General features: G+C 39.8%; 1 non-coding gene across 5 annotated transcripts in view; it reads right to left on the bottom strand.

The window, feature by feature from the left end:
* Window positions 1-3719: 3719 nt before the first annotated feature.
* LOC705269 (uncharacterized) overlaps window positions 3720-15841 on the bottom strand; it is a 44091-nt gene continuing 31969 nt past the window's right edge. For 3 of the 5 annotated variants that reach the window (XR_013404009.1, XR_013404007.1, XR_013404010.1), the window contains one exon: window positions 13728-13887. This is a non-coding gene — a transcript (uncharacterized LOC705269). Of the gene's footprint in view, window positions 3842-13727; window positions 13888-15841 lie in introns of those variants that run through there. The other 2 variants (XR_013404006.1, XR_013404008.1) reach the window with 2 other exon arrangements.

The following is a 15841-nucleotide window of genomic DNA, read 5'->3' as shown; positions in this document are numbered from 1 at the left end:
ACTAAAATGGAGTCATACTTCCATAAACTTAAACAACAAAAATGTCCCCATCTCCATTTTAACATGTAGTACTTTCACAGTGTATAGTCAAAGGCAAGAATGTGTGTGTTTTAACATGAATGACTTTTAAAGAAAGTGTTCAGTAAGAGGCAGGATTTTCAAAGACCCAAACTTAACCTTTGATGTGTCAAAACAGCTCTTGGTATTAGAGCACCTGGTCCTTAATACAATTTTCAGGAAAATTGCAGTTTTTCCTGCGACATTTAAACGTGATAACAGAAGGCTGTGGTGTGGCTCTACAGGTTTCTAATACAATTCCAGCATCTGTAGATCTTTGCTATAGAATAAAGTCAGCATTCCCCACCTTACTGTTACTACACTTACTGCTATTAAATCAATTTTACTTGAACTTTAAAACTTGGAAGAGATATTCTAAAAATATATATATATATTTTGGGGTGGTGGTGGTGGTGTAAGTTTTGTTTTAAATACAAGAGGTTTCACTTTGTAATTTTTTGGACCCTTCTAGCTTCATGATAACACCAGAATAATGTTTCTTTATAATTTCTGTAGGGCTTTAAGGTTTGGAAAAATGAATTTAGTATATGTGATATTTTGACATAACTGGTTTACATTCCATATATCTGATAATGAACGAATACATTAGTTTACTAGGAAGAGTAGTAGTCAAAAACTATTGTCTAGACTTCAAAAAGAATATTCACCTAGCCCTAAAAGTCGGATGTTCTTATAATTAAGACACTTAAAATTCAGTAATTAAAAATTTAAAAAAGGTTTTACTTAATATTTTATTTAATCTTTGCTAATTGTGAACCCTTTTGGTATGGGCTTTGCAGATATGAGTTTATGTGAGAAATTGACCTGGAAGGGAGTAACCTAAGGTACAAAGAGTAAAAATACTGATAAAACAATCTTTCAATTACCTTTCTGTCACTTAAATAGAAAGATTTCAGATTGAAATCAAACCTGCAAAGCCCATTGCAGAAGGGTTCACAATTAGCAAAGATTAAATAAAACATTAAAACCTTTAGGAAAAAAATTTTTTTTTGAGACAGAGTCTCACTTTGTCACCCAGGCTGGAGTGTAGTGGCGTGATCTCTGCTCACTGCAGCCCCTACCTCCTGGGTTCAAGCATTTCTCGTGCCTCAGCCTCCTGAGTAGCAGGGATTACAAGCATGTGCCACCACACCCAGCTGATTTTTGTATTTCTAGTTGAGACTGGGTTTCACCATGTTGCCCAGACTGGTCTCGAACTCCTGACCTCAAGTGAGCCACCCACCTAGGCTTCTCCAAAGTGCTGGAATTACAGGTGTGAGCCACTGTGCCCAGGGTAAAAAATTTTTAATTATTGAATTTTAAGTGTCTTAATTATAAGAACATCCAGCTTTTAGGGCTAGGTGAATATTCTCTTTGAAGTCTAGACAATAGTTTTTTTCAAATTGAAATCTATTAAGTGAGGGAAATAAACATTGAAACTTTCTAAAGTTTCCATCACATCATGGATATATGAAAATTCAATAGCACTTTGGGAGGCCAAGGTGGAAGGATCCCTTGAGCCCAGGAGTTGGAGACCAATCAGGGCAACATAGGGAAACCCCCCTTCCCCCGTCTCTAAAATTTAAAAGTTAAAAAAAGATCCGGATGTGGTGACATGCATTTGTAGTATCAGCTACTTGGGAGGCTGACATGGGCAAATCCCTTAAGCCCAGAACTTTGAGGCTGCAATGAGCCGTGATCACGCCACTGCACTCCAGCCAGGGCAATAGAGTGAGACCCTGTCTCAAAAAAAAAAAAAAAAAAATTGCTGGGCACGGTGGCTCATGCTTGAGCTCAGGAGTTTGAGACTAGCCTGTGCAATGTGGTGAAAACCCGTCTCTACAAAAAATACAAAAATTAGCCTGTGTCCCACATGCCTGTAGTACCAGCTACTTGGGAGGCTGAGGCAGTAGGATTGCTTGAGCCCTGGAGGTCGAGGCTGAAGTGAGCCATGATCATGCCACTGCACTCCAGCCTGGACAACAGAGCGAGATTCTATCTTAAAAAAAAAAAAAAAAAAAAAAAAGGTTGGCCGGGCGCGGTGGCTCAAGCCTGTAATCCCAGCACTTTGGGAGGCCGAGACGGGCGGATCACGAGGTCAGGAGATCGAGACCATCCTGGCTAACACGGTGAAACCCCGTCTCTACTAAAAAATACAAAAAACTAGCCGGGCGAGGTGGCGGGCGTCTGTGTTCCCAGCTACTCGGGGAGGCTGAGGCAGAAGAATGGCGTAAACCCAGAAGGCGGAGCTTGCAGTGAGCTGAGATCCGGCCACTGCACTCCAGCCCGGGCCACAGAGCCAGACTCCTTCTCAAAAAAATAAATTAAAAAAAAAAAAAAAAAAAAGGCATTGTCTGGAATTTAGCTTTTAGTTCATTGAAAATTGAATTTTAAATATACCCACTTCAATCTGCTAGTTTTCCACTTCCATTTTATCAGTTTTCTTTAAGTCCTAACTTGTTAACTCATATATTTTTGCCTTATTTTAACTAATCATGTCAAGTGCTGGTTACTATTCTAATACATACTATTTTGGAAGCATCTACCATCCTCTCTGTGCTTATGAATTCCCTAATCATATACTTTCAGCCCAGATCTCTCACTTTACATCCAGTTCTGAATTTCCAACAGGCTTTTGCTCAGAGATGCAAACTTGAAGCCATAGTTTGGGCCACAGTAGTTTTAAACACTTGAATTTGATATTCACACAAATTTTTACATACAAATCCAGATTTCCATCTTTTCATGAAAAATATTAAAATATGGCAACACTGGGCCTGAAAGTCTCATAGGGCAACGTTCAAGCATAACTAAGTAGAACTGCCTCCTCTCGATGTTTTGATTTCTCCAAGTTGCATCTGACTTGATTCACTCATTTATGTTCCCATCTGGCCTCTATAGCCATTTTGCTTTTTTGAGTTGTTTGTTCAAATTCAACAGATTCCATATGTAAACTGGTCATCTTCCTAAAAGGAAAAGTAGTCAAACCAGTTGAGATCAAATGTCTTCTCTATCACTTACTGTGTAACTTTGGACAAATAATTTAATTACTCTTCCTCAGTTTCTAAATCTGTAAAATGGGAATGATAGTAGTATTTATATGGTTGTTGTAAAGATTAAATGAGATAATGTATGTAAGGCACATAGGTTAGACCCTGACTTAGAATTTAATATTAGTTTCCATATTCTCAACAATATTAACCAGCTGTTTCACAACTACTTTAATTTTGTTAAGGATCCTATTGTTGTTCTATGCTAGAAACTTGACCATATTTTTTTTTGCTTTTGCTCAGATTTAATATTCAATCACTTACTGAATCCTGGTGCTACTTCTCTCTAAATGTTTCTTGCAGTCATCTTCCTCCCTTCAACATCATTGTATGTATGCTAATCCAGCCCTTACTAAACTTTTCTCTTAGATTATTGCAATATTCTTGTTGATCTTCTGTAGTCTTTGCCTACTAGTCTGTATATTCCTGTTAGTCTTTCTTCAAATACCTTTTTTCAGCCAGGCGCAGTGGCTCATGCCTGTAATCCCAGCACTTTGGGAGGCCGAGGCAGGCAGATTACAAGGTCAGGAGTTCGAGATCAGCCTGGTGAACATAGTGAAACCCCGTCTCTACTAAAAATACAAAAGATTAGCCGGATGTTGTGGTGCGCACCTGTAATCCTAGCTACTCGGGAGGCTGAGGCAGGAGAATCACTTGAACCCAGGAGGTGGAGGTTGCAGTGAGTTGAGATCATGCCATTGTACTCCAGCCTGGGCAACAGAACAAGATTCCGTCTTGGGGGAAAAAAAAAAAATAACTAAACTAAACTTTAACATTATTACCATGCTCAAGAATCTTAGTGCTTCACTATTTTCTACATGAGTTGATCTTTACCTTGGCTGCACATTAGAATCACCTGGAGAACTTTTAAATATCTCAGTGTCCAGGCTGCATCTGAGACCAGATAAATCTGAGTCTTTGGTAGTGAGATCTAGCCATCAATAGCTTTTAAAGCACTCTGGGTGATTCCAGTGTGCAGTCAAGGTTTCAGAGCCACTGTAGCAGGTCAGAGCATTGTAGAAAATTACAACATTTATAGCTGAAGCAAACCCCAGGAAAAGGCAACTGGGTTTTCAAAAAGATAAGGGGACTTTCTCCAAGTAGGGAAATAGGTATTAGAACCCAGGGATCCCAGTTTATATGCTTTTACCTGGCTTTGAAGCCCTTTATATTCTATCCCTACCCTACCTTTTCTGTTGGCCTTATTTTTTGCCTCTCCCAAACACCCAATCTTCTCTTATGGAGCCAGTTAGGCTGGTATTGCTGTCCCTAAAAATTCAGTTCTAATACTTCATTGCTTGCAATTTTGAGGGCACCCTCATTTATCCCCTCTACTGATTCATTCCTGAAGTACAGAATTAATATGTAAGTGCCCTACTCAAAAACCTCTATAGCTCTCCTGTAACAATAATACCTGAACTCCTTAGTTTGGCCATAAAAGGACCTTTATCATCTGGCTTCAGACTACTTTCCTATTCCTAGATGTATCACTCCTTCATTCCTACAGTTATCCGTAATCTGGTTCTATGGTACTCAAATTTTGCTCCATTGTTAAGATATATTTTGGAGATAAAGCCAATAAAACTTCTGATGGATTGAATGTGGAAGATGAGAGAAGAATCAAGAATGATTCATAGATTTTGACCTTAAGCAACTGGCAGGTAGTAAACAATGGAGGAAAAACTATTCTGAATATATTAAATTTGAAATGCCTATTAGATATTCAAAGGGACATTTCAGTAGGCAATTCAAAATAGATGATATGCATCTATAGCTTACATGGGAGGAAGGGTGGCTCAGAGATGGAGATATGACCAATACCAGTGTTCTGTATTACATGTGACTAAAATTTGGAGGTCTTTGTTCACTTGGCAGAAAAAGAAATAAAGTTACTGAGTTTATATGTGTAATACCTGTTTTCAGGGATCTCACAATCTAGACAAAAGATAAATACACCAATTATATAAAAGGCAGGGAAGGGTGGAATCAATGCTAAACCAAAGATGCCATAAGCTTTCATAAAGGGAATAACAGAGAGATGAGGCTGTGGCCATTCTTCCTTAAGTGCCAGAATGATGATTTGGGACTTGACTACACAGACAAAGTTCTTGAACTGATCAGAACTCTGATCAGTTTTAGTGTAAAGCTGATCATTTTTAATTGATCCATGTACTGTTTTAGAAAAACTATCCTTACAGTTTGTGTAGAATGGATTAAAATGGGGTGTGGTGGCTCACGCCTGTAATCCCAACACTTTGGGAGGATGAGGTGTGTGGATTCCTTGAGCCCAGGAGTTCGAGACCAGCCTGGATAATATGGTGAAACCCTGTCTCTATAAAAAAAAACTACAAAAATAAGTCAGGTGTGGTGGAGCACCTGTGGTCCCAGCCACTCAGAAGGCTGAGGTGGTAGAATCACTTGAGCCTAGGAGGACAAAGCTGCAGTGAGCTGTGATCACACCACTGCCCTACAGTCTGGGCAACAGAGTGACACCCTGTCTCAAAAAAAAAAAAAAAAAAAAAAAAAAAAAGGAGGGCACATTTGGAGATAGGGAGATCATTAGTTAGGCGGCTACATGATTTATTATTTTTATGGGCTTATTTTTACCTCCCTTCCAAAATCATAAGGTTCTTGATATCAAGTATTTCTCTTGCATTACCAATAGAATTCTTTGCATACACAAGAGCTGAGAAAATATTTGCATATTATCTTGCTGCCATTTTATTTATTTTTTTCTGTAGAGTTTCGTACTGCCTCATTGCCTCCTTTACCAATTCAGCTCAGTCTTTGCTGGGTTCTCCTACTCTGTTTGACCTATAAATATTGACATACCACCAAGGATTTATTCTGGGTCTTCTCTTCCCTCTGAATACTTTTCTGTGAGGTAATTCATCAATCCTATGGCTTTAAATCCCATTTATATGATAAACATTTCCAAATTCATATCTCTATCTCTTATCTACCTTTTCCCCCATGCAAGCTATAGATGTATATCATCTATCTTGACTTGCCTACTGAAATTTCCCCCTGAATATCTAATAGGCATTTCAAGTTTAACATGTTCAGGATAGTTTTTCTCCATTGTTCACCACTGTCAGTTACTAAAGTAAAAAACATATGAATCTTTCTTGATTCTTCTGTCCCTTATCTTCTGTATTCAATCCATCAGAAGTTCTGTTGGTTCTGTCTCCAAAATATCTTAAACTGGTCCACTTCTTTTGATCTACATTGCTATCACTTTAATCTAACCACCATTCTCCCTAGCCTTCTAGAACTGGTCCCTCAACTTCATCTCTTGCTCTCCAATACATTCTCTACCCGGAACCAGTAATCTTTAAAAAATGTAAATCAGATTATGCCACTTCCATGTTTAAAACCCTCTAATCATGGATCTATATATAATATCCACAATAAAATCCAAACTCCTTAGCATGGCCTATATGACCTTACATGATCTGACCCTTGACTATCACTCTGACTTCAACTCCTACTATGTTCCCTTTGATCTCTATATTCAGTCACACTGGCCCCTTTCTATTCTTCAAACATGTCAAGCTCATGCAAAGCTTTCTATTTCTCAAATATGCAAAAACTATGGCTATTTCTTTTTTAAGTTCCACTGCCCAAAAGCTCTTATCCCAGTTTTTTACAGAATGGCTTTGTGTGTGTGTATAATTTAGATTTCAGCTTGAATGGCCACCTCTCTAGAAAAGCCTTCCCTGATCATCCTGTGTAATGTTGTGTCCTCTTCTAGACACTCTATTACGTTTCCCCTCTTAGTTTTTCTGTTTGTTAGTTTTTGTCTTTTGCACAGTCCTTCTTACTATCTGAAATGATTTTTTGCATTCATTCTTGTCTCTTGTCTGCTCACTGCATTAGGATGTTAAGCTAAATGGCAGCAGAAACTTTATCTGTCATGTTGTATTCCATAGATTTTTTAAAAAGATGACTGGCTTCTGGCAGGCATAGTAGCTCATGCCTGTAATCCCAGCACTTTGGGAGGCTGCGGCAGGTAGCTCACTTGAGGCCAGGAGTTTGAGACCAGCTTGGCCAACATGGCAAAACCCCATCTATACTAAAAAAATACAAAAATTAGCTGGGTGTGGTGGCACACATCTGTAATCCCAGCTACTTGGGAGGCTGAGGCACGAGAATTGCTTGAGTCTGGGAGGTGGAGGTTGCAGTGAGCCAAGGTCGCACCACTGCACTCCAGCCTGGGCAACAGAGCAAAGCTCTGTCTCAAAAACAAAACAAAACAAAACAAAACAAAAACACACACAAAAAACTTCACATTAAAAAGATGACTGGCTTCTGGATAGGGAATGTATTGGATAGCAAGAGATAAAGAGCTTAGAATAGTTCCTGGCATATACTAGGCATCATTAAATATTTATTGAATACAGGAATATACATTATCTCAATTGAGTCTCACTACAAACTATTTGGAGGAAGTAGAGATGTATTATTTCCCCCATTATATATATTGGGAAATCGAAAGTTTGGTGACTTTTCTAATGCAATTCGTGGCAGCATCTCATACTTTCCCGAGTACATCAAGCTCCCCCACCCCACAGCAACATTAATAGCCATAATGGGAATATTCCTTTCTTATCACTTTTGCATGAATAAGGTGCTTGCATTAGTTTCCTTTGGCTGCCGTAACCAATTGCCACAAACTTGGTAGCTTAAAACAACCAAAATTAATTTTCTCACAGTTCTGGAAGTCAGAAGTCTAAAATCAAGGCATTGGCAGAGGTGCACTTCCTAGGGAGGTGCTGGGGAGAATCCAACTCTTGCCTCTTGTAGCTTCTGGTGGCTGTTGGCATGCCTTGGCTTGTGGCCACACCTCTCTGCTCTGTCTTCACATTGCCTTTCTGTATGCGTGTGTGTGTGTGTGTGTGTGTGTGGTGCACATTCCTTGGCTTGTGGCCACATCCCTCTGCTCTGTCTTCACATTGCCTTTCTGTGTGTGTGTGTGTGTGTGTGTTGTGCATCCCCAAACCCCCTCTGCCTCTCTAAGGATACATGTGATTGTACCCAGATAATCCAGGCTAAGCACCTCCTCTTAAGACCCTTAATTTAATTACATTATTTGCTATATAAAGTAATATTCCCACACTACAGGGATTAGGACATGGGCATATCTTTTCGGGGTAGTCATCAATTCAACCCTACAGTGCTCATACTATTTTACTGCAGTACTAAATTCTCAGAACTCTATTTAATGGGCCAGTCTCTTTACTGTTTTATTGCAGAACCAGATTCTCAGAACTGTCTTAATGGGCCAGTCTCTTTTTATATAGCTCATCATTCATTCATTAACAAATATTTAGTGAGCACCTAATACATGCTGTGCACTGCTAGAAATAGGGTATATATTGATAAACAATAGTAAGCACTTTATGTGTGGGGTGAAAGAGGGTGTTATTAATAATTACATTGGGATAGCCAGCATAAACCAGGACTATACCAGGTAAAGCAGGTTCTGTGACCACCTTACTTATGATGCATGTTGTTAGGCTAGGATAATGAACTAGACCAAGACCCTGCCTGCTAGTATTTCTCCCTTTGCCATTTTTCTTTTCTAAGTCAAACATAGTGTTTAGTTTTTAAAGTTCTTAAATGAATAGCATGCATAGCAGCATGACTGAAGTGATTTTACTGGACTTCATCAATATGTAGATCACTTATACCTTTGGATATTGGACTTGTAACCTGGGAGTACAAGGACCATTCCAGAGCAAAATTTTCTGTATTAGATAGGCTAGGGATACACTTGAGCCTTAAGTAAGGGAGGACAACCGGCGCTTTTAGTTCACTGTACAGTTGACTCTTGAGCAACGTGGGTTTGAACTGCGTAAGTACACTAATAGGTGGATTTTCTTCCACCTCTGCTACTCTTGAGACAGCCCCAATGAGGTCTTGACAGCAAAACCAACCCCTCCTCTTCTTTCTCCACCTTAGCCTACTCAGTGTGATGACTACAAGGATGAAGATTTTTATTATGATCCACTTCCACTTAGCGAACAGTAAATACATTTCTTCTCCTTATGACTTTTTTTTTGAGACGGAGTCTTGCTCTGTCCCCCAGGCTGGAGTGCAGGGGCGCGATCTCGGCTCACTGCAAGCTCCACCTCCTGGGTTTACACCATTCTCCTGCCTCAGCCTCCTGAGTAGCTGGGACTACAGGCGCCCACCACCTCGCCCGGCTAGTTTTTTGTGTTTTTAGTAGAGACGGAGTTTCACCGTGTTAGCCAGGATGGTCTTGATCTCCTGACCTTGTGATCCGCCTGCCTCGGCCTCCCAAAGTGCTGGGATTACAGGCTTGAGCCACCGCGCCCGGCCTCCTTATGACTTTCTTTATAAAATTTTCTTAAATTTTTTTTTTTTTTTTTTTTGGCTGGGAGCAGTGACTCACACCTGTTATCCTAGCACTTTGGAAAGCCAAGGCAGGAAGATCACTTGAGTTCAGGAATTCAAGACTAGCCTGAGTAACATAGTGAGACCCTGTCTCTATGAAAAAAAAAATTAAAAATTAGCTGGGTGTAGTGGTGGGCATCTGTAGTCCCAGCTACTTGGGAGGCTGAGGTGGGAGGATCACTTGAGCCTGGGAGGTTGAGGCTGTGGTGAGCCATGTGGTGAGATCGCGCCACTCTACTCCAGCCTGGGCGACAGAGCGAGACCTTGTTTCAAAAAATAATTATTTTTTTTTACCTTTTTTTTTTTTAAGAGACAGAGTCTTACTATTTTGCCCAGGCTGTTCTCGAATTCCTGGCCTCAAGCAATCCTCCCGCCTTAGCCTCCCAAGGTGTTGGGGTAGCAGGTGTGAGCTATCACACTCGGCCCATTTCCTTTTTTCTCGCTTACTTTATTGTTAAAAATATAGAACATAATACATATAACATACAAAATATGTGTTAATAGATGGTTTATCAGTAAAGTCAACAGTAGGCTATTAGTAGTTAAGTGTTTGGGAAGCCAAAAGTTATATGTGGATTTTTGACTGTGCAGTGAGGGATGTGTTGATGACCCCTAACCTCCACATTGTTCAAGGGTCAACTATATTTCATAATTCATTTAATTTAGAAAAATTAAAGTTAGAGAATGGATGATGTTCATCTGTAACACTCCTGAAAGGTGACCAAAATTACTGGCAGCAACTTAAGATAAACAGGCTTCAAGTTATGTGCAATTCCCAGTGTTCCTTTCTTGCCAAAGTAATAAAGCATATATGAATGCAAGTTACTGAGAATATTATTATAGGGATAATATTGCATCCACTCTCATTGATTGACTGATTGAGACGAAGTCTTGTTTTGTCACCCAGCCTGGAGTGGAGTGGCGCGATTTTGGCTCACTGCAACCTCTGCCTCGCAGTTTCAAGCGATCCTCGTGTCTCAGCCTCCTGAGTAGCTGGGATTACAGACATATGCCACCACGCCCAGCTAATTGTTTTGTATTTTTAGTACAGATGGGGCTTCACTGTGTTGCCCAGGCTGATCTGGAACTCCTGGGCTCAAGTGATCTGTCCGCCTCAGCCTCCCAAAGTGCTGGGATTAAAGGTGTGAGCTACTGTGCCTGGCCACTTTTATTAATAAAGAAAATCATTTGCAAATTTTGTTTCTTCATAATTTTTATTAGTGACAATATTTATAATATAACCCAGCCGGGCATGGTGGTGGCTCATACCTGTAATCCCAGCACTTTGGGAGGCTGAGGCGGCTAGATCACTTGAGGTCAGGAGTTTGAGACCAGCTTGGCCAACATGGTGAAACCCTGTCTCCACTAGAAATAAAAAATTTGTAATCCACCTACTTGGGAAGCTGAGGCACAATTGTTTGAACCCAGGAGGTGGAGGTTGCAGTGAGCCGAGATCGCACCACTGCACTCCAGCAGCCTGGGTGACAGAGCGAGACCGTATCTTAAAATAATAATAATAATTTATAACCAAATGTAATCAAAATGCTATAACAACACAGTTAAAGAATCAGTTCTAGAAAATGCAAATTATTTAACTGGAATAGAGAAACGTAAGTGTAATAAACCAAGTTTCTCATCTTGTTTCAAGGGGAAGAAAGCACATGTCCAGAGCACAGGTTTTATACGTTAAAAATTATTTATAAAATGCTCAAGTTTACATTTTAAAGGATGCTTCCATATGCAAGGGAAATATCCTTATTTCCATTTTATGACTGATGTTTGGAGAAACTAATTTACCTGTATCTTTTTCTTTCCCTTTTATTTTCTTTTTCTTTAGAGACATGACCTTGCTCTGTTACACAGGCTGGAGTGCAGTGGTGATCATAGCTAACTACAACCTTGAACTCCTGGGCTCAAAGAATCCTCTGGCCTCAGCCTCCCAAGTAGCTAGGACTATAGGTACATATTATCATGTCTGACTACTTTTAAAACTTTTCTTTTTTTTTTAAGAGATAGGGTCTAGCTATGTTGCCCAGGTTAGTCTTGAACTCCTCGCCTCAGCCTCCCAAAGTGCTGGGATTACAGGTGTAATCCCACCACCCCAGCCCGATATCTGTTTTTTAAACTTTTATTCCAGTGATCTTTCCTTGACTTTATACTTTATCTCTTAATAGAGCATAGAGTGAGCAGAAGTAAACAAAATAGACACTAGAAAAGCACAGAAAAGATCAATGAAACTAAGTGTTGGCTTTTATAAAAGACAAAAAAGTCAATAAACCTTTAGAGTAGCAGAGAAAAAGAGAGAAGACGCGAATAAACTCAGAAATGAGAAAGGAGACCTTACAATTGATACAACAGAAATATAAAAGATCATGAGACTACTCTGAACAATTATAACCAACAAATTGGATTAACTGGAAGAAATGGATAATTTCCTTGACACATAAAACCTACCAAAATTGAATTATGAAGAGAAAGAAAATCTGAATTGACCAATAACAGGTAGGAGCTCAAATCAGTAGTAAAAAGTTTCTCATCAAAGAAAAGCCCAGGACCACATGGTTGCACTGGTGAATGCTACCAAACATTTAAAGAATATTCCTTGTTTGAATATTTTTGATTAGTGATTCAAACTGCATACTCGTTATTGGTCTATTCAGATTTTCTATTTTTCATGGTTCAGTCTTCCTAGGTTGTATATGTCTAGGAACTTAATCATTTCTTCTAGGTTATCCAATTTGCTGGCATGTGATTGTCCACAGTAGTCTCTTATGATCCTTTGTGTTTCTGTGGTACCCACTGTAATGTCTCCTCTTTCATTTATAGTTATTTGAGTCTCCTTTCTTAGCCTAGCTAATGCTTTGTCAATTTTTGTTTTTCAAAAAAATAATTTAGTTCACTGATCTTTTCTATTGTTTTTCTAGTCTCTATTTCACTTGTGCTCTAATCTGTATTATTTCCTTTCCTCTGCAAACTTAGTTTGTTCTTGTATATCTAGTTCCTTCAGATGGAAAGTTACGTTATTTATTTGAGATCTTTCTTTTTCTTAATTAGGTATTTGTCGCTGTCACTTTCCCTCTTGAACTCCTTTTGCTGCATCCCATAAATATGTGTGTGTGTGTGTGTGTGTGTGTGTGTGTTTGATAGATCCACTCTGTTGCCCAGGCTGGAGTGCAGTGGTATGATCTTGGCTCACTGCAAGCTCCGCCTCCTGGGTTCAAGCGATTCTCCCACCTCAGCCTCCCAAGTAGCTGGGACTACAGGTGCCCACCACCACGCCTGGCTAATTATTGTATTTTTAGTAGAGATGGGGGTTTCACCATGTTGGCCAGGCTGGTCTTGAACTCCTGACTTCGAGTGATTTGCCAGCCTTGGCCTCCCAAAGTGCTGAGATTACAGGCGTGAGCCACTGCAACCTGGCCACATCCCATAAATTTTGGTATGTTGTGTTTCCATTTTCATTTGTCTTAAGATATTTCTGATTTCTTCTTTGACCCACTGGTTGTTCAGGAGTGTTAATTCCACATACTTGGGAATTTTCCAAGTTTTCTCCTGTTATTTATTTCCAGTTTCATACCAGTGTATGAAGCCTTTCCTTGATGTGGTAGTAGATATAAATACAAACATATGTATAGGTTTCCATCTATGATTCCTGGCTCATAACTCCCAGAGTCCTTGTTATAGTCTTTTGTTACAATGTTGGTATGTTAGGCCTCTGACTTCCTCCAGCGTTCCTTTCACCTGCCCCAAGGCAGGACTGTAATCTGATTGTGGGTCATAAGACCACCATTCCAGAGAGGGTCCCATCCATACCTTGGGGGAAGGAATGCTAACATCATGTAGCTTCTATAAAAAGCCAGGAGGACTGGATTTAGAGAGCTTCTGGATAGCTGAACACATGCAAGTTCCTGGAGGGCAGCTCGCCCAGGGAGGGCATGGGAGTTCTGTGCCCCTTCCCCCATACCTCACCCTGAGCATCTCTTCATCTGTATCCTTTGTAATAAAATAAATTGGTAAACATGTTTCCCTGAGTTCTGTGAGTCACTGGTGTGTAGCAAATTAATTGAACCCAAAGAGGGATTGTGGGAACCCCAACTTGAAGCCAGCTGTCAGAAGTTCCAGAGGCCCCAGACCTGTGACTGGTGTCTAGCAGTGTTGCAGGAGGGAAAGAGGACAATCTTGGGGGGGCTGAGCCCTTACCCTGTGGGATCAGACACTATTTCCAGGTAGATAGTATTGGAATTGAATTGGAAGACATCCAGTTGGTGTTTGTTGCCAAACTGATTGCTTACTTCTTGCTAGGGAGAAATCCCCACATATTTTGAGGTCACAGAAGTCTTCTGTATTGATGATGGTTGTGCTGGCATGAGAGCAGAGAGAAAACAGAATTTGAGGGTTTTTCCAAAACACTTGGCTATAAAAACACACTGTTCTGGTTGACAGTTACATTTTATTGTGACTGATTAGATAAAAGGTGGAGAAAAAGAGAACATTTGTGAACCAACAAGGAACTCAAAACAGAAAGCAAAAATACTATGGTAGAACAATGTCACCCAATGCTGTCTCAGAGACTAATCTTGGCCCTAGAGCACTGCACATCTCCATTATCACATTTCTACAGTGGAGCTTAGGGCCTCTGTGACTGCTTCCCTCCCTTAGAAGAGAAAGTGCCTGTCAGAATATACAAATATACAAATATCCCTCTGTTTTGCGGGGAGAATGGTAAACCAAAAAACTGTCTTTTATTTTTAGTTAATTCACTGTATCTTTTAAAATTCTTTTTTCTGTCTCAAGCATCATTTTTACTGGAACTTCATGTTTTTTTAGACAGTGTTCTTATTCTCTTCTGGACAGAACATTTTTAAAAGTTTGTGTTTCCTTTTTGCATTCTTTCACTGTGATCACAAGTCAGATATAAAATCCAGCTGGATCTGGCTAACAACTGTTGAGAAAGGGACTTAAATGAAGACATTCAATGGTAAATTCAGTGATGTCTTTCTGGTTATAGTTCACCTTTCCACATTTATGTATAGCCCAAAGGCAAACACATATATACTGACAAACCACCAAAACAAAACCAGAGTAGGGGCAGGGGGGCAGGGGCTCATGCCTGTACTCAAAGGGATACCAAGATTGGAGGAAGGCTTGAGATCAGGAATTTGAGGCCAGCCTGGGCAACATAGCAAGACTCCATCTTTACCTATATATACACATGTATTTTATATAAACATAAAAGCTGGAGGGGGGGAACAGAGTCATCACTTCAAGGTCTGAAGTTATGATTTTTGAGAACTTGGAGAACTGAGAATTTAGGAAAAAAGGTATGCAGGAAAATAGGAAGATATAATTTTGACAATCTCTGATAAATTTAAGAGAGACAAAGATGATCATGATCAATGTTTACAGCATGTGCTTATGATCTTTTGAAGAAGAGAGAATATAAGATAATATTAGAAGTCAAAGGGCAAGTGTTCTTTCTTGCATTCAAGAGTCAATGGAGGCAACAGTAAAGAACTACTTTTTTTTTTTTTTTTTTTAAGAGATGGGATCTAGCTATTTTGCCCAGCCTGGTCTTGAACTCCAGGGCTCAAGCAATCCCCCCACTTCAACATCCCAAAGTGCTGGGATTACAGATGTGTGCCACCTCATCTGGCCTATAAATGATTATTTAAATAAACAGCTACTCCTTTGTCATCATTACTATCTATAAACCAAATGTTGCTCATTGAAGTCAGCATTAGTTTTTGCTTCATCTCTATGTTCTTCCCAGCATAGTGTGTGATACATTATCGTCATTCAATAAACATTTGTTAAATTATTAGGGTGGTAGAAGTGACATGGGTCTCTCTCCAACAAGGTCATGGGTGAACTCATAATCAATAAACACTTACTAAGTGCGTTCCACATTTTATACTTTTCTAAGTGTTTTATATGTATACACCACCACAGGAGATGGTTGATATTACTGTTCTCTCTTTACAGACAAGGAAGCTGAGGCACAGAGAAATGAGTACATGACAGAATTGGGATTTAAGACTAGGCAGTATGGGTTATAGAGCCTATATACTAATCAGCACCTATATGATCTCAGGTCAATCAGAAAAATGCCCCAGGATAACTCCAGGATAACTCTACAATGCATTAAACCAGAGCTCATACCTGCCCAACCCAAGAACCAAAAACAGGAAGTGTCACACTAGGCTGGAGAGTCACTATACATGTATAAAGTGACAGTGGGCTAATAGTAAGCCAGGAATCCGGAAGGGCCTCTGCTAGCCTGTAAATTGGGGCAATCACTAATACCCAAAGCGTGT

The sequence above is a fragment of the Macaca mulatta genome, chromosome 14 (assembly GCF_049350105.2).
Source record: "Macaca mulatta isolate MMU2019108-1 chromosome 14, T2T-MMU8v2.0, whole genome shotgun sequence".
Classification (NCBI taxonomy): domain Eukaryota; kingdom Metazoa; phylum Chordata; class Mammalia; order Primates; family Cercopithecidae; genus Macaca; species Macaca mulatta.
The sequence above is the reverse complement of the archived record's forward strand: the minus strand, read 5'-3'. Positions and strand labels throughout refer to the sequence as shown.